The sequence below is a fragment of the Peromyscus leucopus genome, chromosome 15 (genome assembly GCF_004664715.2).
Source record: "Peromyscus leucopus breed LL Stock chromosome 15, UCI_PerLeu_2.1, whole genome shotgun sequence".
NCBI lineage: Eukaryota > Metazoa > Chordata > Mammalia > Rodentia > Cricetidae > Peromyscus > Peromyscus leucopus.
Window position 1 is genome coordinate 38,240,764 of NC_051076.1, and position 24,355 is coordinate 38,265,118.

General features: G+C 41.0%; 1 protein-coding gene across 5 annotated transcripts in view; it reads left to right on the forward strand.

The window, feature by feature from the left end:
* The first annotated feature begins 7,432 nt into the window (after positions 1–7,432).
* LOC114689985 (rab GTPase-activating protein 1-like) overlaps positions 7,433–24,355 on the forward strand; it is a 65,341-nt gene continuing 48,418 nt past the window's right edge. For all 5 annotated transcript variants that reach the window (XR_005093018.1, XM_028864478.2, XM_028864477.2 and 2 more), the window contains exon 1: positions 7,433–7,624. The gene's annotated coding sequence lies outside the window, so the exon portion shown is untranslated. The remainder of the gene's footprint in view (positions 7,625–24,355) is intronic.

Consider the following 24,355-nt stretch of genomic DNA (forward strand, 5'->3'; position numbering starts at 1 on the left):
AGCAGTGCTTGACAAACTGATGTAGGGAAAACCACAAGGGACTGCCCTGCTAAAAATGGCTGGTGCCACATCACACAGTCGCAAGCTACCTTGGTGACTACAGAGCTTCTTCTCACAGAGAAGCTCACAGAGCGCTGCTCTGCATTCAGTGCTGGTGGGAGTGTAAACTGATGCAGCCACTAGGAAACACTATGGAGGTTCTTTAAAAAAAATAAATATACAATATGACCAGCTATGTCCCTCCTGGGCACTTACCCAAAGGATTCTAAGTCTACCACAGAGATACTGCACATCCATGTTTATGCACATTAGCCAGGAAATATAACCAGGAATGGATAAAATCTCTCTCTCTCTCTCTCTCTCTCTCTCTCTCTCTCTCTCTCTCTCTCACACACACACACACACACACACCACACCAACTGGACTTTTAATTGAGCTGTAAAGAAAATGAAATTATGACATTTGCAGCAAAGTGGACAAACTGGAAATCACTAAGTGAAGTACCCAAACTCAAAAGACAAATGCTACATGTTTTTTTTTCACATTAGAATTCTAGTTTTTAACACGCCTTTAATCCCACACTCGGGAGTCTCTGTGAGTTGGTTCCATTCCAGGAAAGCGCAAAGCTACGTGTCTCGATTCTAGTTTGTGTTATTTAGTTGTGTTCTGGTATGGTCATGAATCTAGAAAGGGGACTGTAGGGAGTAAATGAGTCCTGAGATTATGCGTATGGTTGACATGCCACGGTCTTGTTAAGGATCCCAATGCCTTGGCCCGATAGAAGTGCAAAGCTTCCCAGGGAGGCTCAGAGGCATGGCAAAGCCTTTCTTGGGTCAAACACAAAGGCGGATAGTGTGTGGGTAAAACGCCCACTGTAGCTTTCCTCCCCAGATGTTTACAGCCTGAAGGCTGTCCCATACAGAGACTCTTTGTTCCTAATGAGATTAGCTACATTCTTGTTTACCTGTATATAATAACCCTGGAGTGGGGGGCAGTGGGGAGGGCTGTAGCTTTTTCATCAGAGAGCCAGACCACCTCATCCCAGCTTTTCGGTATCCATCTCTGTGTATTTGTGCTTTTCTCATGTCTCTGCTGCCCAATCAGGTCTGTCCTGAAGCCATGCAGAACATGGAAAGGAAAAAGAAGTCTTAAGGAAGAGGGGCAAAGAGTAACAGGATTTAAGTGACATGAAAAGCAGATTAGGGTTTATTGTGGAGGAGAGACCAGCAGGAAGCTGGTAGGGAAAGGGGTAGTGGGTCGGGGAGGAAGACCCAACAAAGTATGTATGCTATAGGAAACCCATTACTTAGTATGCTAATTAAGAAAAAATGTTTGAAAAGATTCCTTTTCTATGTGGGCACCGGCTCAACTCTCCACTTTTCAATGAGTTGAGTGGGTATTTGTCTTCAGCAATCGGCCCTTGCTGTCAGTTTGTTGAGCAACTCTAGTCTTGGAACAGTCTGGATTGTTTGGGGATTTCCTTGGAATCCCTTTGGCCAACAACTCAACTGGATGTAACCCAGTCCCGGTACTGGAAGCTTCATCGGGTGACAAGAGATGGTCAGTTGGAACTCCACCTCCCTCATTATCTGGAAGAGTCATTGCCTTCATATATTCTAGAAGTTCCCATTGCACTAGGTTTCCATACTGACTCAAATCCAGCTGTCTCCCCCCATGTTTCCTCCCTCAACCCATCTCCCTTCAGTCCTACATTCTAGTGTCTTTGTATAGAAAGGTACTCTGCAGACTACTGACAGAGAAATGTAAACATCAGTCCAGCCACAAACCCTTTGATCTATAATGCTGTCTATCGGCAAATATGCTAGGGCAATGGAGGCCCAAAGCTTGTGGAGTCGCCAACCAATGTCTGATCTGGCTTAAGGCCCGCTCCACAAGATGGAACCCATATCCAACACTGCTTGGGTGACCAAGAACCCAGGACTAGATAGGCTAGGGACCTAGGGTAAAACCAATAATACTGGTCCTAAAAGAAAAAAAAGTACTGATAAAATGACCCTAATGACATTCTGCTGTACTCATAGATCAGTTCCTTCCTCAGTCACCATCAGAGAAGCTTCCTCCTGAAGCAGATGGGAACAAATACAGACACACCCACAGCCAGACATCATGCAGAAAAGAGACCTTCGAACACATAGCTCTAAATGGTATGTCTCATCTAATCTCTCCCTTTAGAGCTCAGGGAATCCTGCAGAAGAGGAGGCAGAGAGAGTGTGAGAGTCAGAGAGGATAGAGGACACCAGAACAAGGCCCTCGAAATCAATTAAGCAAGCTCCATGAAGTCATAGAGACTGAGGCAGCAAGCACCGGACCTACACGGGTCTGCACAGGTCTTCTGTGTATATGTTATAGCTTTCTGTTTAGTAGTTTTATTGGGACTCCTGAGTGTGTGCTGAATGGGTCTCTGATTCTTGTGCCTTCTCTTGGGGCTCTTTCCTGCTATTGGTTTACCTTGTCCAACTTTGATGTGATGGTTTTTTTTTTTTATTATATTTAATTTGTTAAAAAATTAATCTAAGTCAGACACGTGTGTTAAACTAGACTGACAATAGAAGACCTATATTTCCCAAAATTATATAAATGCTGGATACTTAAAAGTCAAAGAGCTGGTGGTGGCACCACCTTTAATCCTAGCACTTGGGAAGCAGAGGCGGTGGCTCTCTGAATTGAAGCCAGCTCGGTCTACAGAGTGAGTTCCAGAACAGCCAGGCTACACAGAGAAACCCTGTCTTGAAAAACAAAACAAACAAAACAAAAAACCCCCAAAAGTTGAAAAAATACTTTGCCAAACTTGAAAAAAAAAAAGGGTTATTTCCACATTCTAGATAAGAGAGAACAGAGGCAGAGCATGGCAGGGAACTTGAGCATAAGCTAAAGATCAATGGCTCCCTTGAATAGGATTAAACACATGCTGTGAGATGGAGAGACTAAAAGGAAATACAAAATAACAACATGGGTAAATTTTAAATTACAATAAACACAATAATTATGAGTAGAAAAAGCAACATAAAGAAATATTTTTATAATTCCATTTATGGAAAATTTTCTTATTTTGAGATAGGGTTTCACCCCAGGGTGATTTCAAACTCTCTTTGTAGCTAAGGATGATCTGAATTTCTTACATCATCTGATCTCCAGCCTTGAACTCCATCCAGGTCCTGGGTATGTTGGTGTACCTGTACCTGGTTTATGTGGTGCTGGAATTCAAACAAGGGCTTTGTGTGTGCTAGGTAAATGCTCTAACACTGTGTTAGCTCCCAGCCCTAGAGACTTTAAATGCAAACTAATCTATAGTAACAGCAGATTAATGGCTTCCTGAGGATGTGGAGATAGGGCTAAAAGGAACGGAATAATCTTTTTGGGACGGTAACTATGCTTATTGTCTTGATTGTGGTGATGTTTTAGATATGTATATATGCCAAAATTTGTCAAGTTTTACATTCAAAATGTATAGCTAATTGTCAATTATACCTTATAATCTGCAAAAAGAAATGAAAAAAATATATAAAAAAATCTAAATCATTATCCAAGTAAACCTAACATCTCCTTTTCTACCCTTTATACAACTTAACTTTATACAATCTATTTTTTTGAAAGGAATTGCTTATCTATCTGCAAAGATAGATAAGCCATCTATCTTTAGCTTAGGCTTGTCACTAGCTTTATAACTAAATTAACACATAATTTTTTATTACATTCTACACATGGCTTTTACCTCTCTCGCCATTCTGGTGTCTGACTTGTCTGAGTCTCGATGGCGTCTCCCTGCCTTTCTCTGTCAGGAAGTCCTGCCCTATCTCTCTGTCTAGCTAAATGGCTATTCAGTCTATTACATCAATCAAGCAACACATCTTTACACAGTGTACAAATATTCTGCAACACTTACCATACTATTTTCTCTACTTTTTATATACGGAAACATTTTTATGATACAAAGAAGCCCTAGTCACTGTCTCAGAGGTTGGCTATCTCTTAGGGCTGAATAACATATACTACCCTCCCCCCCCTTTTCTTCCAAGGTAGTTTTGTTATTCACTAAAGAGGGTCACTGCCTGGACAAAGAAAAGGAGTCTTGACAGTGAGATGAATTTTGGGCACCTCTACCAGGTTGGTAAGTGTCAGTTTTATTTCTTACTAATTCTATAAATAGTGAGTCAACTATTGTAAAGAGACATTTACAGTCTGCCGGTCTCGTAATGACTGAGAACATTTTCTGATTCTCATAAATATATTGCTTGACCCAAGTTGGGGTTGCCATTGTTGATGGTGGTGGTCAATGTCTTCCTCCTCATCCTTCTCTTCCCTTCTTCAAGACAGGCTCTTACAGTGTAGCCAAGCTGTCCTGGAACTCACTATGTATCCAGGCTGGTTGTGAATTTGTAGTGATCTTCCTGCTCTGCCTTCCAAGTACTGGGATTAAGGCAGGAGCCATGACTGGCTGGTTGAATGTGTTCCTATTTCAGCCTTAAAGGATGACTTTAATATCAACTTTAGTTTGATGATTGTCTAGATTTCTTTGATTTTCAGCTCTAAAGTAAATGGAGGAGGAAAGTTTTTCTTCCTATATTGTATCTTTTGCTACCTCTCCTTTCTTCAGGTAGCCAGTGTAATTTTTCTTCCTTTTTTTCTCTGTTTTTTGTTTTTGTTTTTCTGAGACAGGGTTTCTCTGTGAGCCTGCTATCTGGAACTTACTCGTAGACCAGGCTGGCCTTGAACTCAGAGATTCATCTGCCTCTGCCTCCAAAGTGCTGGGATTAAAGGCAAAAGCCATCACTGTTCATCTTACTTGTGTCATTTTCTAATCTTTCCAGTATCTCCCCACCAAAGCATAAAACAAAAAATGTGGCCATGTATGCCTGTAATCCCAGTGCTGGAAGAAATGGAGACGGGAAGTTTGTGGAGCTTGCTGGTGCCAGCCTAGCCAAGAAAATCAAGAGCTATAGGTTCAGTAAGAGACTGTCAAGAACAAGGTAGACCTGGGCGGTGGTGGCACACACTTTTAATTCCAGCACCTGGGAGCAAAGCCAGGCGGATTCTGTGAGTTCAGGCCAGCCTGGTCTACAGAGCGAGATCCAGGACAGGCACCAAAACTACGCGGAGAAACCCTGTCTCAAAACAAACAGAAAGGAAGAAAGAAAGAAAGGAAGGAAGGAAGAAAGAAAGAAAGAAAAAGAAACAAGATAGAGAGCAATAGAAGAAGATGCTCAGCATCCTCTTTTGGCTTCTGAGTGTACACGTAAGCATTATAACACACACACACACACACAAATATAAAATGTCTCACATATAAACACACATACATGGTTACAAAAGCTTGTGCTACCACCGCCTGGCTCATGAAGTGCTTTTATTAGGGCAAGTTGATTTAAATAGAGCACATAACTTAAATAAAGTTTTTTAAAAGTGCAGTGATGTGTTCTCAGACATTTATATAAACTAGTTTGGGAAAGGTTTGGGGCCGTGGACAGCTTCCTTTGAAGGCCATCTAAAGTCTATCAAATACAGTATATTCATTCCATTGAGAAAAACAGCCTTGGAAGAGTCATATCATACATAACTTTCCCTTCAATAATATATAATGAAAATTTAGCCTTGACTGCAAGTAATAAAAAGCTAAACTCATTTTTAAAATTTAAAATAGCTAAGAAAGCATCTTGACTCAGAAGAATGACTAAATCTAGAGGAAGGCTTTAGGCTTAGTTCGAACTCTTTCACAATGTGTCAGCTTCACCTTCAGGCCAGTTTCCTTCATAGGAGCAGAGTGGTTGCAGTACCTATATCCAGCTCATCATGGCAGGTGGAGTGAACAAAGACTTCCTTCCATTCTCCTCCAAACACAAGCCGTGCCTGGCCTTCTTCAGTGGTAATATTGTCAGTTTGACAGGATACAGAGTTATCTGGGAGACAAGACTCTGGGTGTGCCTGTGAAGGATGATCCAGATTAGCTTAACTGAAGTGAGAAGACAGACTTTTAATTGTGAAGTGGCACCCTGCTTTGGCCTGCCTAAGGTCTTGGACTGATTAAAAAGGAGAAAGTGAGCTAGCATTCATTGTTCTCTTTGTCAAATAACTTTGCTCCATTTAGAAGATACCAGAAGGCAACAACTATGGCTTTCTCGTGGTGTTGATTTTCTCATAGAGCCTGGCTCAGTATCTACTTCTTGCATATTTACAAAGAGACTCTGAAAGCTCGGAAATCAACAGATGATTTGTGTTATTTAAATCCTAACTTTATTAGGTATCAAAACTTAAAGCAGTCATTGAGTCAGGTCCAGGGTTAGGAAGGCTCTCAGGGTACAGAACTTAACAAAAATACATCTGGAAAGGACCCAACAGGAGGGAAAACCCAAATTAGTTGGAACACTATTGCTGTGACAAAGCATCTGTAGGCATTAACATTAAGAAAAAGGAGAAAAGAAACTTGGGTTTGAAAGTCTTTTTGACAAAGGTTACATTTCTCAGGGTAGCTTTTGGATCTGCGTGGACAATAAGGACAGGGCAAGAGAAGTATAACAAAAGAGAATTTTCAACACAAGAATCCGTTCTAGAGCTCAAATCGCTTGATACATTTAACTCAAACAGTAACATTTACTGAATACTTCCTGTTAGCCCGGTAGAGGTCATCGTAAAAAGACACATAAATGAATGAAGTAGGTCTTTCTGGAATCTCTAAAATATTTCACACGTTAAGGTTACATATTTAGGCGCCATAAACCGAGGAAAAATGTCCTAGGAGTTTCAGGGAATATACAGGTCATTTCTGGCGTGCTTGATCTAGAAAGGAAGATAGTCACAGTTCAAAGATCAGTACAACATTTGTGGCAGAAAATAGATACTTCTCTAGCTTATCTGTCCTCCAAAATCTATTCTCTGAAAGCATAAAAAGGTGAGAGACCCTGCTGCCTTCACCCCAGTGTTCAGCGCTTTCCCATGTGCTCATCTGAGTCTGGAGGATCCAATCAAGGGGGGCGCTTCGGGGCACAGAGACACCTTCAAAAGGACGAAGAGTGAGAGTCCCGGGGAAGTTAGTCCTCCGAGGTGACTTACAGGCTGCAACAGAATGGAAATATGTAAAAACAGGTTTGTAAGGAAAGAATCTCCTCAAAAGGGAATAATTATCTTAGAACTCAGTCACTCTCGGGCTGATTGGCAGGCGCCCGCGCGCCGGCAGGAGGGTCTCGCGCGCCTCCGCTCTTTTTTTTTTTTTTTTTTGCTCGCCTTCGGTCAGGTTTGTACTCGCGCTCTCGGGGCCGAGCCGGGTCAGGCGGGGCTGGGTACGCGCGTGCGCGCCGCGCCTTCGGCCGAGAAGGCGCCTCCGCCCTCGGGAAGCGCGCACGCCGCGCCGAGGGGGGGGGGAACGGGCGCGCGCGCTCCGCCGGCCGCCTCCTCCTCAGTCCGCCCCCTCCCTCGCCTCTTCCTGCCGGGCGGTCCTCTCCCCTCCTCAGCCCGCTCCCTCCGCCCCGCTCCCTCCGCCCTCCCTGGGCTTCGGCAGCGGCGGCGGCGGAGTGAACGGGACGGGCCCGCCCGACCGCAGAGCTCTGGGCGGCGGGTGGGACTCGGACGTCTGACAGAGTTGTTGTTCCGGCAGCGGCCGCGGAGACGTGAGGTGAGGCGAAGGCGGCTTCGAGGGGCCCGAGGGCGGCCTGACGGCGGGGAGCCGCGGTCCGGTGGGTCTGGGGGTTCCGCGCTGGTCTAGAGAGGGTCCGGGTGCGAGGCCCGGCCCTGGACCGGGATGCTGGGGGGGACCAGGGCGGAAGGCATCCGGCTGGCTCAGCGCCGTCGGCCGCCTCCGGGACACCCGGGTTCTCCGGGTGGCTGCTCGTCGCGCGGGGCCGCCGGGCGGGAGGCGGGTTGGCGCCCCTCACTGGGGCGGGGTGGTGGCTCCGGCGGCCGCCCCTCCCACTGTGCCCTCCTGACATTTGCCGCCGCCCCCGCCGCCGGCTGCCGGGATGAGGCTGCTGCCGAGTTCTCGGGTCCAGCAACCCCGATCGGGGGGCGTGTGGACAGGGTTATTTTCTTACCTACTTGAAAGCGTCTGTTGGATCCCGTGTCCTTCCCCTTCCTCCGCCCCCGCGCACTTTGCTCCGTTCCTGCTGCGATGCTTGTGGTTTTACTGTCTGGATAGACTGTTTTTTGGGCAGATCTCTACCTGCAAGAAATGCCCTGCTTCAAAGTTGACCGGTGGGCCGTGACAGACACCCATCCACACCCCCGCTCATGTTGTGGGTGCTTCCGTGTCTTGAAAACTGAGTCAAAGTTTCTGAGACTGGGTTAGTACTTTGCTCTGATCGCCAACGGTACAAGGCTGGCAGTGCGTCAGCGTGTGGAAAGGGCCACTGGCCATCAGGGGTGGTGGCCATGGAGCCAGGGGGCTGAACTGACAAGAGTTCGTTTCTGATCTCAAGACAGTTTCCTTCAGGTGCTTGTGTATTCTCTTTGGACTTGTCAGAGTTAGTTATACCAGAAAAAGACTCAAATTTAGGCGATCCTTTTTCAGAATTGATGGTATTATGCAAATAAAATGAATCGCTAACCTTTCGTTGATGGTAAGGATTTGATTGACATGTTTAGTGCTGTTTGAAAACTGTTTTCAAAGTCAAGCCTTGCATTTTGTCACTGGAAGATTTAGATTAATTTTAATGCATTTGAATTTTCTTGTGTATGAGAAGAGATAGATAGTTGATTGTTACAATTCAGGGAACACAATTTCATGAAAACCTTTAGGCTTTTCTGCTAGTAGTGTTTACATTTGACATTGTGCTGCACTTCTGTAGAATAGCCAGTAGTTAGGATCAGAAGATCCAGGCATGAAGTTTGTGGTTACATTGGAAGTGGATTTTGCTCGTGGAAAATATTAGTTCACAAGCTGCTAAGAAAGGGAAATTGGCTTGTGATTAATTGTCTTGTTGAGTGCTCTCTATGAAACTGACACTGAGGCAGCAAAGAAGAAAGGCTAGATGAATGTAATGTACACGTTATTACAAAACTGTACTGCTTGGGAAGCGGGCTAAGACTTTGAGTTAGATTGATGCCATACTAAATTAGTTCAAGATGTACTCTAATATTACTAAATCATCTGGGGGAGAAAATAGATGTAGTTGTGCATGGCTTATCTGTGAGATATTGTGCAGCTTAATTTGTGCCCTGGGAAGCTGCAAACAAGGTGGTAAGTTCCAGTACTGTTGAGCTCTCGAGGGGAATAGTAAACAATACAAACCAAGTGCAAAAGATAGGACTGTAGACCTGTGAACTTCCTTTCCTTCTCTTTTTAAACATTTCATGAAAAGTTCTGTATATGATGCTTGTGCTGTTCTGAGAATTTTTGGTTGTTTGATCATTGCTTCATGATTTATAACTTTTTTTTATTATTTGAGAGGTTAGGCAGTTTTTGTTGGTTTATTTATTTATTATTTAATTTTATGTGTATGAGTGTTTTGTCTCCATGTATGTCGGTGCACCCCTTCTGTGCCTGGTGCCAGAGGAGGCCAGGAGAGGGCATCAGATTCCCTGGAACTGGAGTTACAGACCATTGTTAGCCACCATGTGGGTCCTAGAATTGAATCCAGGTCCTCTGGAGGATCAGCTAGTGCTCTTAAACTGCTGAGCTGTCTCTCCAGCCTTATTTACTTATTTTTTGAGACAGTCTTATATGGTAGCTCTGACTGGCCTGAAACTCACTATGTAGCTCACAATGACCTTAATTAAACTCATAGCACTCCTTCTCTCTCAGCTTCCTAAGTGTTGGGATTATGGACATGGACCACCAAGCCCAGCTGTATTTATCTTTGACTGACAAAATATTAATTAAGCTTGAGAAACAAGAGTTTTCATTTCTCCCAGCTCATCAGTTCTGAATTTGTTACTTCTGAAAACTTTTTTCATTGCCTTACCGGAAAACTTGATTTGCTATGTATTTGTTTGAATTCTCAAATACTGTAGTGAAGCTGAAAGTCCTAAGACTGGGGGAGTAGTGAAAAGAGGAAATTCTGTTGTTCCAAGTACAAATATTATGGGGAGAGATTAATAGCCTTCTAGATACTGACTTTGAAGAAAGGAGCAGTTAGATATCAAAAATCTCTTGTGCAGGAGGTGTAGAACTGGGACTTCAGCCTACCATTTTCTTTTTGAAAATTCTTTTGAGATTTCTTCTCCCCTCCTTCTCCTTCCTTCTTTCTTTCCTTCTTTGTATGAGTGCTTTGCCTGCAAGTATGTACACTCTGTGTGTGTGTGTGTGTGTGTGTGTGTGTGTGTGTGTGTGTACCCTGTAGGTGCTGGGACCTCTGTAAGAGCAACATGTGCTCTTAACTGTTGAGCCAACTTTCTAGTCCTCAGCCACCATTCTTTAAGTGGTATGGCGATGAGGATGTTAGGAGATTGAAGTCAATACTGTAGCCTTTGGGAGTCCCAAAACAGAGAGCCCCTCATCCTTATTTTACAAATTTCAATCAGTTTTTGCATGTTTATAATATCTTTTAAACATTATTTTAAACTTTACTATAAAATACACTGCCAAAACCAAACCAAAACAAGAAAAACATCAGACATTGAGATTAACGAGACCCAAAGTATAACTTCTTATCTCATATAAATGAATCAGCCTTGGAGTTTGAGGATGATTGTCAGCCAAAGACTGAAGATAGGACTTTTTTTTCCATATATATATATTTTGAGACAGGGTCTTGCTGTATAATCCATTGCAGGCCCCAGTTTACTATGTAACCTAGTCTGGGTTTGAGTCCTAGGATTTCACCACTGTGCCTGACCAACCCAGGGATTTCTCCATAGATAATCTTTTTTTTTTTTTTGGTTTTTCGAGACAGGGTTTCTCTGCGTAGCTTTGCGCCTTTCCTGGAGCTCACTTGGTAGCCCAGGCTGGCCTCGAACTCACAGAGATCCGCCTGGCTCTGCCTCCCGAGTGCTGGGATTAAAGGCGTGCGCCACCACCGCCCGGCTCATAGATAATCTTATAGTCATTTGCCACAACAAATGGAAACAGGAAAAACAGTTGAACCTGAGTAATGAAGACATTCTCATTAAAATTTTATTTAAAAAGATTTATTTTATATGTATGAGTGTTTTGCTCACATGTCTGTCTGTGCACCACATGTGTGCCTGTGCCTTGGAGTTCAGAAGAGGGAATTGTAGTTATGGATGGTTGTGAACTACCACATGGGTGTTGGGAATCAAACCTGGATTCTCTACAAGGACAACAAGTGTTCTGAACTGCTGAGCCATCTCTCCAGCCTGATATACTAATTTTTTTGACTTGACTGCTTAGTTTTGACTCTGGAACTAATATTTGAATTGGGTGTAAGTATTCAGACATTAGTGGATCTTAGTAAATAACAGTTAATAGAGTTAAGCAGACTTATGTCTCAACATTTTCTTTTTTTGTTTTTTATTTACTTTCCATATTCTTATTCAGCCAACAAAATGTCACAATTGTTTGAATATAGCAAGTTCATGCTCACGCTGACTCATTTTTGATTATCTTTGGATTTTTAAAATATAGTGTTGGGGGATTTTCCTAGGAAACCTGTAGGCATATTTTTAGTTCATTTATAGTTAGATTTGGTCTAAGATTATTAATGTGCTTGAAACTTTGAGCCTTCTTATTTTATAAATAGTCTTAAAAATAGAAAACACACTTTTTATAAATACTCATGAAAAATCTGGCTACTGGCAGTGTTGTTGTGATAGACATAGTACAGCCAAAAATACATTTAGGAAACTTCTTTGCTCTTTATCCAGTTTAGTATGCTTAAGTAAAAAGTCAGAAAAGTATTTCAACAAAACTTGCTTTTCTCAGAGTATGAAGTCTAAACAGTAGTTTGTGAATTATGATTTCGTTTGCTTGTTTTAAGCTCAACAAGTACTACATGTCTTTAAGAGTAAATTAAGTAAAATGCTAATTCTAATAGAGGATCTTAGTAATAGAAGTCCCATTGGAAGATGTGAGCTTGTGTTGAAAATTTGGGGAAAATTAGGAATGAATTTTTTTTTTTTAACTGCACTGGTTTTTCTCTGTAAGCTTCTCAAGTGGTTGGGCGCATTGATACCAGTACAGAATCATGTGAAATTTTTGTTTTTCATAATATAGGACACTTGGCAAAGGGAGTCATTGGTGTTAGTAGTAGTACCGTGTTAGTGTATTGTGTCATTCAGGCATATGGATCTGAACAAAGGCAGAGAACCTTGACCTTAGCTGATAATTTCTAAACCACATGCCTACTTCCCATAACTTATTTGTCTTACAGTGATATCAATAGATGTCTGTTATTTTCCTTTTTGAAGAGAGCTGTGAATTGCGATGCAGAGACCATGTAACTAAGAATAAGATTTATTGTTTGTATACATGAAGGATACTGGGGATTGTTATGCTGAGCATTTATTAAACTGTTTTCACTATACTCCATGGGATAAAATATTGAATATCTTGCTTCTGCGCGCGTGTGTGTACACACACACACACACACACACACACAGACACACACATACTTGAAAGAACAGTTTGGTGAAATACTCCTTATCTTTTCAGGGCTGTGCTAATTGGCTCCTGAAACTTGGAACAGAAATTGTGCTAATCTCTTTTTACCTAGTTTTGTGTTTAGTGATATTGTCATAGTCTTGCTTGACTTGTCCTAGTGGAGTTGTTTATACCAGGGACAACCAGCAAATAGTATAAGTTGGACCCCCTGCCATAGCTAATTGTAAAATGTAAAGCACATTACTGGCTGTAAAACACTTGAAATATTCTTTTCATGTCATTTATGAAAAGATGCCAGTAGTGTAACTTTCTAATTAATTTTACACTCAAGTAAGGATTACCAGCCTCATTTAAAATAAGCAACACCCCATTAACATTCAAAATAAATGAACAAATGGATGGACTGACAGACATACAAACTAGTTTAGCATACTTTCTAATCTGCAGTTGAGCATAAAAAAAAAAGTTGCCGGGCGGCGCGGTCGCACACCTTTAATTCCAGCACTCGGGAGGCAGAACCAGGCAGATCTTTGTGATTTCGAGGCCAGCCTGGTCTACAGAGAGAGATGCAGGACAGGCACCAAATCTACATGGAGAAACCCTGTCTTCAAAAACAAAACAAAACAAAACAAAACAAAACAAAACAAAAAAACAAAACAAAACAAAAAACTAAAACCCAAGATTGTATGGGTGGTTATTGGTAAAGTCAGGGTTCTGGATTGGTTCTCAGTACCTCTGTTTTTGTCTGCCTCAAAAAGGCAGACTTTCACATAGCCAAAAGTTACCTCAAATTCCCTTTGAGATGATCTTGAACTCCCAGTGCTTTTACTTCTACCTCTCTAGTCTGAGGATTACAGACATGCATCAGCTAATAGTGGGCTTCTGTCCTTTCCTAACCCAAGCATTTATTGATTTCAGCTCCAGGACTCTGTTAAGCAGTAAGCAGTTTGAATAGAGATGAATAAGGCGTGATCCTTGACCTTGGAGCCTTCATGCTTATGTGGGGGATTAAATATGGGAATACAGGTATAATGTAAGCCAGAAAGTAATGGTAGTAAAGAGAAAGTAATACAATAGTTTAGAGAAATGGGAAAATGACCATAGTGTAGGGATAGGGAAAGAGGACGTTTTCACTGCTTAGAAGAATGGGTAGAATTTTGAACTTGTGAAAATAAAATGACTAGTTTGGAGGGAAACTTACTGGGCCATGAACTTGGGTGATCAGAGGCTTAGAGGCATGGGCAGGGCAGAGTAGTGAAAGAGCTAGGTGACCCTCAGATGGTTAAGAGCTAGAATGTGTTTTTTCTTCTGCTTTAGGCTTATCTTTTGTTTTATATCTAGAGTCATCTAGTACTTCTTAGCATTAAGCATGCTTATATGCTGTGTTCCTGATTAAAACGTGACCTTGAGAGTGGTTAAGTATATTTACAGTAAAAGTTGAAGAGAAAAAATTGAAGTGTTAGAGAGAAAAAAAAAACCCAATAACTGGCATTCATTGGTTTTCAATGTGTTTGAAAGACACAATCTTTTTGAAGATATTAGTGTTTTTCTTTCATTTTGGTTTGTTCAGTAGACAGCATCAAATTGACTATACCAGAGCAGGAAGTAATTTTGTTTTCAAAGATCTTCTAAAATGTGGTTTCTAAATGACTGGGTCTCACATTTTTGAGGCTGTTTCTGGTTCAGGCAGAAAGGTAGTTTTTGAACTACTGGCTTTAGAATTTAGGGCAGCAAGACAGAATTTCATATCAAATCCAGATGGGAGAGATTGAGTGAGTAAGGGTGTTTTGTGTGTTTGTGTATGTGCATGTCTATGTTTCCATGTGTGTATATGTCTTTTAATGTGTTCATATGGGTGGGGATGTGTGTATAGAGGTCAGAGGTCCTGTATCTTCCCTGATGCTTGCTTTCCACCTTATGTATTGAGGCAGGGTCTCTTGAACCGAGAACTTGTTGATTGTGCTAGTCTAGCTTTCCAGATTGTTCCAAGGATTATTCCTTGCCTCCATATCTGACCTCTGGGGTTACAGATGTGCTTGACATGTACTTGGGTTCTGGGGACCTCATGTTTTTGTAGCAAATATATTGCCCACTGAACTATCTTCTCAGTCCTGAGGGATTGATTCTTAACTCCAAAAGATTTCTGTATTAATTATTGACAGTTAGTATGATTGACCATGTTTTAAAGTATTGTATGGAGTATACCTTGTTATGCAGGGCCACTGGGTGGCTAGAAATGAAGATACATGGCAGTGAGTTCTATTTGTTTATCAGACCGAAGCACTGGGGGCAGGTCTCAAGCTTTTCTGTCTGCTGATTTCACACTTACTGCTTCTAACTAAAAACATGCATAGTTTGAAGGAAGGTTGCTTCTCTTTGACCCTCAAGTTCTGTGAAGGTAAAGGTCCTCTTTAGTGTTGCCCAGGTAACAGCACACACAGGCTTTGATAGCTCATCACTGAAGTGTGTGGAAATTTTTGGAAATCTTGGAATGAAGTTGCTATAGTAAATAACTGCTTGATTGGTAAAACACTGAGTTTTGGGTATGAGCCTTGGTTCCAAAATAAATAAGAATTGTGTCATTGCTAAACTGTTTTTCTCATTTATTTAAGCTTCTGATATGTTAACTATTTTGTTATGTCATTTTAGACAGTTGCAGCTGTCTCATGAACTGTTCTACAAGACAGACAAGACAGCACACCCAAAAAAGCTGAGTTTAGATGCAACATGCCACCATACTTTATATAAATTGAGTAGCTGCTTATGTCACCACAGTTTTTTTTTTCTTTCTTTTTGAGATATAGTTGTAGATGTAACTGTCTTGTTAAATAAACACAGAGCCAATGCAGAGATGAAAGCCCAAGAGGTCAGAGCAATAGCTAAGCGCTAAAAACCTTACCCTTCACTGCTGCTGCTGTCCTCCTCAAGGGTAAGGTTTTTAGCGCTCTGTGTTTCTTACTTAACAAGACGGTTACATCTACACATAGTAGGTTTTAACCAATTTAGATTCTTAAAATTCCTTCAAATTTTCTATCATTTTTTTTAAAAAATAAAATGTGATGTTGATATCCTTAATTTAAATGGTGCTCAGTTCTAAGGTTGTTCACATGATATTAGTTGTTGGAATTTGTGGTGAAAATATGGGCTGCTTGGTGAATGACTGAAAATGTGCATGCAGTTTGGCTCCTTGAAAACTGTTATAACGAAAGTAAGGTAAAACCCAAATAGAGTTTTTTGTATTCCAAATTCCTGGGGAAGAAACACATTTTATAGGACAAGTGTAGAATTCATTAATGTATCAGTGAAAAATTTCTCGATGTCTGTCATACCTTCAATTCAGACTTATTTTTGCACATTATACAAACATACTTTTTAAAACTTTTATTGATCTCTCTTTCTCTTCAAGACAGGTCTCTGTGTAACAGCCCTGGCTGTCCTGGAACTTGCTCTGTAGCCTAGGCTGGCCTTGAACTCACAGAGACCCACCTGCCTCTGCCTCCTGAGTGCTGAGATTAGAAGTGTGCACCACCACTGCCTGGCTTTTATTGATACTTTGTGGATTTCATATCATGTATCCCAATCCCACTTACTCCCTGTCCCCTTGAGTCTGCTCTTAGCCCTTGCCATCTTCTTCTCCAAAACAACACCAAATTTAGAAGAAAAGCAAACAAACAAACAAAAAACCCCAAACAAAACAAAGAAACGAACAGACAAACAAAAAGAAAAAAAAAGCAATCTTGTCGTGGAAGCTGTAGTGTGACCCAATGAGTCACACAGTTTACCCTTTAGTCCACTCATCTTTACTTGCAAGTGTTCATTGCCACGAGTCATTGGTTTGGCTTGAGGCTTCTGGCTTCTACTATACCACAGTTAATGGGTTCTCACTGGGGCAAACAGACTTATTTTTACACATTATACAAGCAGCAAACATTTTTTTTTTTTTCCCTGAGACAGGGTTTCTCTGTGTAGCTCTGGCTGTCCTGGAACTCACTTTGTAGACCAGACTGGCCTTGAACATAGAGACCCACCTGCCTCTGCCTCTCAAGTGCTGGGATTAAATTCATGTGCCATCATCACTTGGCTCAACAGTTTTGTAAAAAATTCAGACCAGTGGTTTTCAGTTTTAAGGTTTAAGAGGCATATAACCCCAACTTTTTTTTTTTTTTTTTGGTTTTTCGAGATAGGGTTTCTCTGTGTAGCTTTGCGCCTTTCCTGGAACTCACTTGGTAGCACAGGCTGGCCTCGAACTCACAGAGATCTGCCTGGCTCTGCCTCCTGAGTGCTGGGATTAAAGGCATGCGCCACCACCGCCCGGCTTAACCCCAACTTTTAATAAGCCATGTTGTAGAGTGTTTATTCTATACTTTAAGATGAATTTATTAAGAACTTTGAAAAAGTGTAAATGGTTCTGAGAATGGTTACTAGATGTATGTGTGTTGTATTTCAAGACAGCATCTTACTGTGTAGCCTGGACTGGTTTCAGAGTCTTTAACCTTTTTTCTGCCCCAGCCTCTTGTGTATTGTGATTACAGGTGTATACCATGACTCTTGGCTCCATGGTACTTTAAATGCTTTTTGTCGCTGTAATTGAGTAGGTTATTTTTCTTGGTATACTGTGATTAGAGTGTATTCATAAATCAATGAAAAATTAACTATTGCATGGGGCCTATACATATGTTGGCAGACAATATGATTTCTGAGGCTCCTTTAGAGCAGTCGTTCTCAACCTTCCAAATGCTGTGACCCTGTAATACAGTTCCTCATGTTGTGTTGACCCTCAACCATAACATTTTTTTTTGTTTCTATGTCATAACTGTTTATTTTGCTTCTGTTGTGAATCGTTAATATTTTTGGAGATAGAGGTTTGCCAAAGGGGTTGCCACCCACAGGTTGAGAACTGCAGCTTTAGTGTTGTTTAGTGACTTAGCAGCTATTTGCCATAGACTTCATCAATCTTTCCTCATGAAAAGATATATAGTCTATCATTTTAAATCCTTGTTTTATCTTTGTTCCACTATCACTAGTCATGTTTGGAATCATGTTTTCCTTTGCTTCTGATCTATTACAAAGAAACATTATCAAGTCACAGTGAAGAGTAATTTAGTCAAATGTCTTACTTTCTCCAACCTTTTACACTGCCATATCCCCTTAACACTACCCTTGATACGTAGCTAAAAGGCTGAGAAGCAATCCACCTTCATATTGAGAGTCTACTTTAACAATAACTAAGGCTAACATTAGCTTCCTAGCAAGGCTAATGGAAAAATAGAATTAGATATCATTATTATTTAAAATCTTAGGTTCACTTATTTGCTAATACTGGTTAGTTTTCATTTAGACACAAACTAGTCATTTGAGAAGAGAGAACCTCTAATTGAGGAATTACCTCCATGAAATTGGCCTGTGGCTTGTCTGTGGGCCATTTGATTAATGATTGATGTGGGAGAGCCCAGCCCACTGTGGGCAGTGCAAGCCATTGTGCATGTGGTCCTGGGTTGTGTAAGAAAGCTGGTTGAGCATAAGTGAAAGAGCAAGCCAGTAGGCAACTTTCCTCCATGGTTTCTGGCTTAGGATCCTCTCTTGATTTCCTGTCTGGGCTTCCCTCCATGAATGAATTGTGACTTCTAAGATGCAATAAATTTCTTTTTTCTCCACATCGCTTTTGGCCACAGAAAAGTAACCAGAACATGTTGCTAATAAGAAAGTGATTCTGAAGAAACTTACTTGGGTTCTAACAACTTAGTTTTCGTTGACTCTAGGCATCTTAGTTTTCTTTTAAATTTCTGACACATATATTTCTTGTCAACATTGTCATTAGTTTTGATAGGTGAAATAGGTTTTACCTGTCAATTTCCCTTTTGGGTATGGATTTCATTAGATTTTGGGCTTTGTTCCATTGAGGTTTTTTTTTTTTTTTTTTAAACCTTAGCAAATTTTCTGCTTTTTGGTATTTTTGCTTTGACAAAGATAAAAACAGTACCTTTTTACTGGACAGTTGTCCATAGCAGATGTTTTTTAAACCTAGCACTAAGGAGGCAGAGGCAAGAGAACTGCTTCAAGTTTGGAGACAGTGTGATTTTGAGTGAGATCTAGACTAGCAAGGGACACATAGCAAGACCATATCTCAAAAGAGAAAAGCAAAGGAAACAAAACAAAACAAAAACTTCAGAAAAAAAGGAGAAATTATTAGTTGTTCATTATGGAGGGAGAGGAAATAGTTGTCAAGGTATAAATAGCTAAGAGCATTTTTGGTTTTGTGGAAGACAATGTAAGTGGAATTCAGGACCTTAATTCTTGGTGTAGTGCTGCTGTGAGATTCAGACAGAATAAATTTTAGGTCAAAAGTTTCTTTTTTGTTCTGTGTATAAAAATAACAAGCCAGCATTATTTATATCAGAGTAGTTATTATATAAGATAATAAACATTATATAGTTAATATTTTTTCCTTAGATTTTATTTATTTTATGAGTATGAGTGCTTTTCCTGCATGTATGCATGTACACCATGTGTGTGCCTGGTGACAACACAGGTCAGGAAGAGGGTGCCAGATCCCCTGGATCTCGAATTACAGATGGTTGTGAGCCTCCATATGGGTACTGGGACCAAACCCAGGTCCTCTGCAAGAGCAATAAGTGCTCTGAACCTCTGAGCTATCCTATAAGTAAGTGTATAAAGTAGGAACCATTATGTGTTGCTAGTTTGCAAATCAGAAAGTGGTCTTAAAGAATTCTAACAACTTACCTAAGATCACATAGGTCATTATAGAGCTTTCTTACTCCTAAATTTGTCCATATTTGACTGTAAGCAACTTCTCTGTATGATTACTTGTAAACAACTCTTGATAATACTTGTGGTAGTTTGAATGTAATTGGTCCCCATAAGCTCATAGGCAGTGGCATTATTAGGAAGTGTAGCTTTTTTGGAGTAGATGTTGTCTTGTTGGAGGAAATGTGCCACTTGTGGGTTTGGGCTTTGAGGTCTCCTTTGCTTAAGCTGGGCTCAGTGTGACACTTAGACCACTTTCCTGTTACACATGTCAAGATGTAGAATTCTCAGCTCCTTCTCCAGCATCATGTCTGCCTGCATTCCGCCATGTCACACAATGATGATAATGTACTAAATCTCTGAAAATGTAAGCCACCTCAGTTAAATGCTTTTTCTTTATAAGAGTTGCCATGGTCATGGTGTCCCTTCACAGCAATAGAACACTATGCCTTTACCTATTTTATAAGGGGTGGCCATATTCATTTTATTAGATCTTATCTGAAATTTTGTATTGTGTTAAGTTTTAATTAATGATCAATAGTACCATAGGATAACAAATGAAAATTTTGAATGACTCTCAGATATAGAAGACATATTTTCTGTTTGTGTAGAGGATCAGTGAATAAAATGAAGAGGAAGACAGAAATATAAGGGTGTATCAGACAAACATGAATTAGATGATTTATAATATTTTGAGTTCCTTCTTTTCTAAATCAAGAATATTATATCTAAGTGATATTAGTGGCCTATAAAATTCTTTCATCATCAATAGTTCATGAGTCAAAAAGAGAAAATAATATAGATTAAAGAAAGGACAACATTTATGAGTCTGTCTCCACCTTCCTCTTCTCTACTTTGTATGCATGTTTGATTACAATTTGTTATTGTTTAGAAACTACTATGACTTTTTTGGTTTTTCGAGACAGGGTTTCTCTGTGTAGCCCTGGCTGTCCTGTAGACCAGGCCAGCCTGGAACTCAGAGGTTCATCTGCCTTTGCCTCCCAAGTGCTGGCATCAAAGGTGTGCACCACTGCCATCTGGCAACCTTTTGTTTTCTTAAAAACAATCCCTCTATTCCAGATATACAAAGTTAGAGTAAGTGCAGAGACCAAGATGATGTTAGTTCACATGAGTCTTCAGTCCTGATATTGTGTGAAATTGATAAGCCACTTTGGATAACAAGTGATAGATTGTGATTGTAAAATTTGTTAATGTTTTTTCATTTTTAAGCCATCCTCAAAGGAAATCGCATATGAGGGTGCCTCCTGGTAGCCCAGCAGATCCATTTAAATGGATTTGTGTTTTCACCAACAAAGAACTGGTAACTTTTGAGATTAGTAGACATGTACTTGATTTTGTTCTGCAATTCCTGGCAGAAGGAGTTTGCTTTTTCTTGTCTCTGTTGCTCAAGTTTGTCATTGATTGGCTTCATGTAATATTTGATTAATATCTCATAGGCTTCTTCTTCTTCTTCTTTTTTTTTTTTTTTTTTTTTTTTTTTTTTTTCCTAGATAGGGTTTCTCTATGTAGCTTTGGAGCCTGTCCTAGAATTCACTCTGTAGCCCAGGCTGGCCTCGAACTCACAGAGATCTGCCCGCCTCTGTCTTTGGAATGCTGGGATCAAAGGTGTGCCCCCCCCCCCCCCCAGGCTTCTTTTGTGAAACTGGTTTCATGAAAGTTCATTATAATATCAATGCCAGTGATTAATTGTACTTTGGGCTTTCAGGGCCTTCATTGAAGGCATTTCTACCAATGACAGCCATCAGTGGTGCTTCTTCCAGCAGATTGACTTCTCCACCTCCAGGCATATCCTGTTGGCCATCTCTAGGTTCTTATTTCAGAGGTCATCTGACTGTGTTGGATGAGGCCTAGGAGGTGACAACAATACTAACTTGGACCTCAGAACTCAAAGCTGCCTAAGTGCTTCCTGAGCATGGCTGGGGGATGAGTTGGGTAAGGTGAGGAGGAAAAAGGACTCCTTTTAATGTTTAGTGCTATGTAGAGATGTACATGTAAACAAAGTTTTTGGATACCTTTTTACTAATTTGGTTCTTTGGCAGTTTCATACACATATATAATGCATTGTGATTATTTTCTCCACTACTCTTATCTTTTCTCCCTCATATTTCTTTTCTTCTCCTTCTCCTTCTCCTTCTCCTTTTCCTTCTCCTTTTTTTTTTTTTTGGTTTTTTCGAGACAGGGTTTCTCTGTGTAGCTTTGCGCCTTTCCTGGAACTCGCTTTGGAGACCAGGCTGGCCTCGAACTCACAGAGATCCGCCTGCCTCTGCCTCCTGAGTGCTGGGATTAAAGGCGTGTGCCACCATCGCCCGGCCACTTTTCTTCTTTTTTTAAAGATTTATTTATTTATTATGTATACAGTGTTCTGCCTGCATGTATGCCTACACGCCAGAAGAGGGCACCAAATCTCAGTATAAATGGTTGTGAGCCACCATGTGGTTGCTGGGATTTGAACTCAGGACCTCTGGAAGACAGCCAGTGCTCTTAACCTCTGAACTATCTCTCCAGCCCTTCTCCCTCATATTTCTGTCACCCTCACCCCCTACAAATTTTACAATCACGGGGTTGGGGATTTAGCTCATGATAGAGCGCTTGGGTTTGGTTCTCAGCTCTGGAAAAAATTTTTTTTCTACAATCACTGTCATTGATTGGCTTTCAGATTTATGACTTTTGGTTTTGTTTTTGACCCATTTAGTTTATCCAAAGCCATCTGTATGACCATTGGGTTGAGCCTGTTGGAGTCTGGTGAGACCATCAGTGGATGCACAACAGAACATAATGGTTCCCCTTCTTTCAAAATCGGTTAGTAGCAAATAGTTCATCAGTGAGGGATAGGGTGCCTTGATCCTTTTCTCTATCCATGGCTGGCTGTTGACAGGCCTATTCATCATGTGCAGCTGTAGTACAGCAATCCACAGTTGCTGTGAATTCATGACTATAATGGTTGTGTTGTGCTTAGAAACTGGCATTTTGCTGCAGCTTGTCTTTGTGTTCTTTATCTTATATTATTTCTACTTCCCTTCTGCTGATTAGTTTTTGGCAACTTGACACAAACTAGATTCAACCAAGAAGGAACCTCAGTTGATGAATTCCTTCATTAAATTGGCCTGTGTGCAACATCTGTGGGGCATCTGGAATACCCAGCCTACTGGTGGGTGGTGCCACCCTGTGGGCAGGTGGTTCTGGTTGTATGAGAAAGCAGGCTGAGCAAGCATGAAAAACAAGCTAGTAAACAGTATTCCTCCATTGTTCTGCTTCAGTTCTTGCCTCCAGGTTTCTGCCTTGAGTTCCTGCCTTGACTTACTCCAATGATGAACTATAGCTTGTAAAGTGAAATAAACCCTTTCCTCCAGAAGTTGCTTTTGGTCAGTGTTTTATCACAACAATGGGAAGCAAACCAGAATGTTCTTCAGCCTTAGAGAGGAATATATAACTGTCATGTTTCAGGCTAAGTCCTCAACCTTCACTTAATCTCAGCACCTTGTACAGCTGGAAGTCTCTGTATTCACTACTGTTCAATGGAAATAGAGGCTTCTCTGATCAAGGCTTAGAATAGCATTTTTTTTTTTTTTTTAGTATAAACATAAATATGTGGGAGGTGGTTGGATGCAATGCCAATATAGCTAAATGTGGTGGTTTTAATAGGCTCATATATTTCAATGCTTAGTCAGTAGGGAGTGGCACTGTTTGAAAGAATTATAAGGATTAGGAGGTGTGGCTTTGTTGGAGGAAGTGTTTCACTGAGGGTGGGCTCTGAGGTTTCAAAAGCTCATGCCAAGCCTAGTGACTCTTTTTGCTTGTGGACAGAATCTCTCTCAGTTACTTCTCCATCATCATGCCTGCCTTGCCACCATGCTCCCTGCTGTCATGTTCCCTGTCATGATGATAATGAATTAAGCTTCTGAAACTGTAAGCAAATCTCCAGTAAATGCTTTTATTTATTTATCCATCTATTTATTTGTTTATTTTAAATAAGACTTGCTGTGGTCATGGTATCTCTTCACAGCAATGGCACAGTGACTAAGACACTAAATATCAGTATTAACATGCTAGGGTCTATCTATGACCTCCCTCACCATGGGATTTTGACTGGGGTTTACAGTATCAGGCATGAGTTCCCTCCTTTTGAGCAGGCCTCAAGTCCAGTCAGAGGGTGGTTGGTTATCCTTATGACTTTCATGCACTGTTGCAAAAATGGCCATATCTTACCTGGCGGGTTGATATTGTAATTCATAGGGTTCACAGCTGGGTAAGACATTGATGGACTTTGTTCTCTAGCAGCCTGCATAGGTAGGGAGGAAGCTTTTCTTTCTTTCTTTTTTTTTTTTTTTTTTTTTGAGACAGGGTTTCTCTGTGTAGCTTTGTGCCTTTCCTGGATCTCGCTCTGTAGACCAGGCTGGCCTCGAACTCACAAAGATCCGCCTGCCTCTGTCTCCCGAGTGCTGGATTAAAGGTGTGTGCCACCACCGCCCGGCGAGAGGAAGCTTTTCAGCTCAGTTAAATTTCTGTAGGCTATGCAACCAAGGTATATGTTATATCAATAGTTTAGCATCTGGGTCTTTTTTTTTTTTTTTTTTTTTTTTTTTAGAGACAGGGCTTCTCTGTGTACTTTTGGCGCCTTTCCTGGAACTAACTCTGTAGCCCAGGCTGGCCTTGAACTCACAGAGATCTGCCTGCCTCTGCTTCCGGAGTGCTGGGATTCAAGGCGTGTGCCACCACTGCCTGGCCTAGTTATTTTTTAAATTATAATTTTTCTTTGTTCTTGAGAATTTCATACTTTTATACAATGAAATATCATACTTACCACCATTTCCCTTTTCCAGCTCTCTCCATATCCTTCCAACATGTCCCTTCCTAACTTTATGCCTCTTCACCACTTTTTGATAACTCATTAAGTCCAGTTACTCTTGTCAATATGTGCATGGATATGAGCTCATCCACTGGAGCATGGGGACCTACCAATGGAAGAATATCCTCAAAAAAGGATGATTCTTTCTCCAACAACTAATTGGCTGCTGGAGCACTTTGTTAAGGATTAGGGCTTGTAGAATACCTTCCCCATTCATG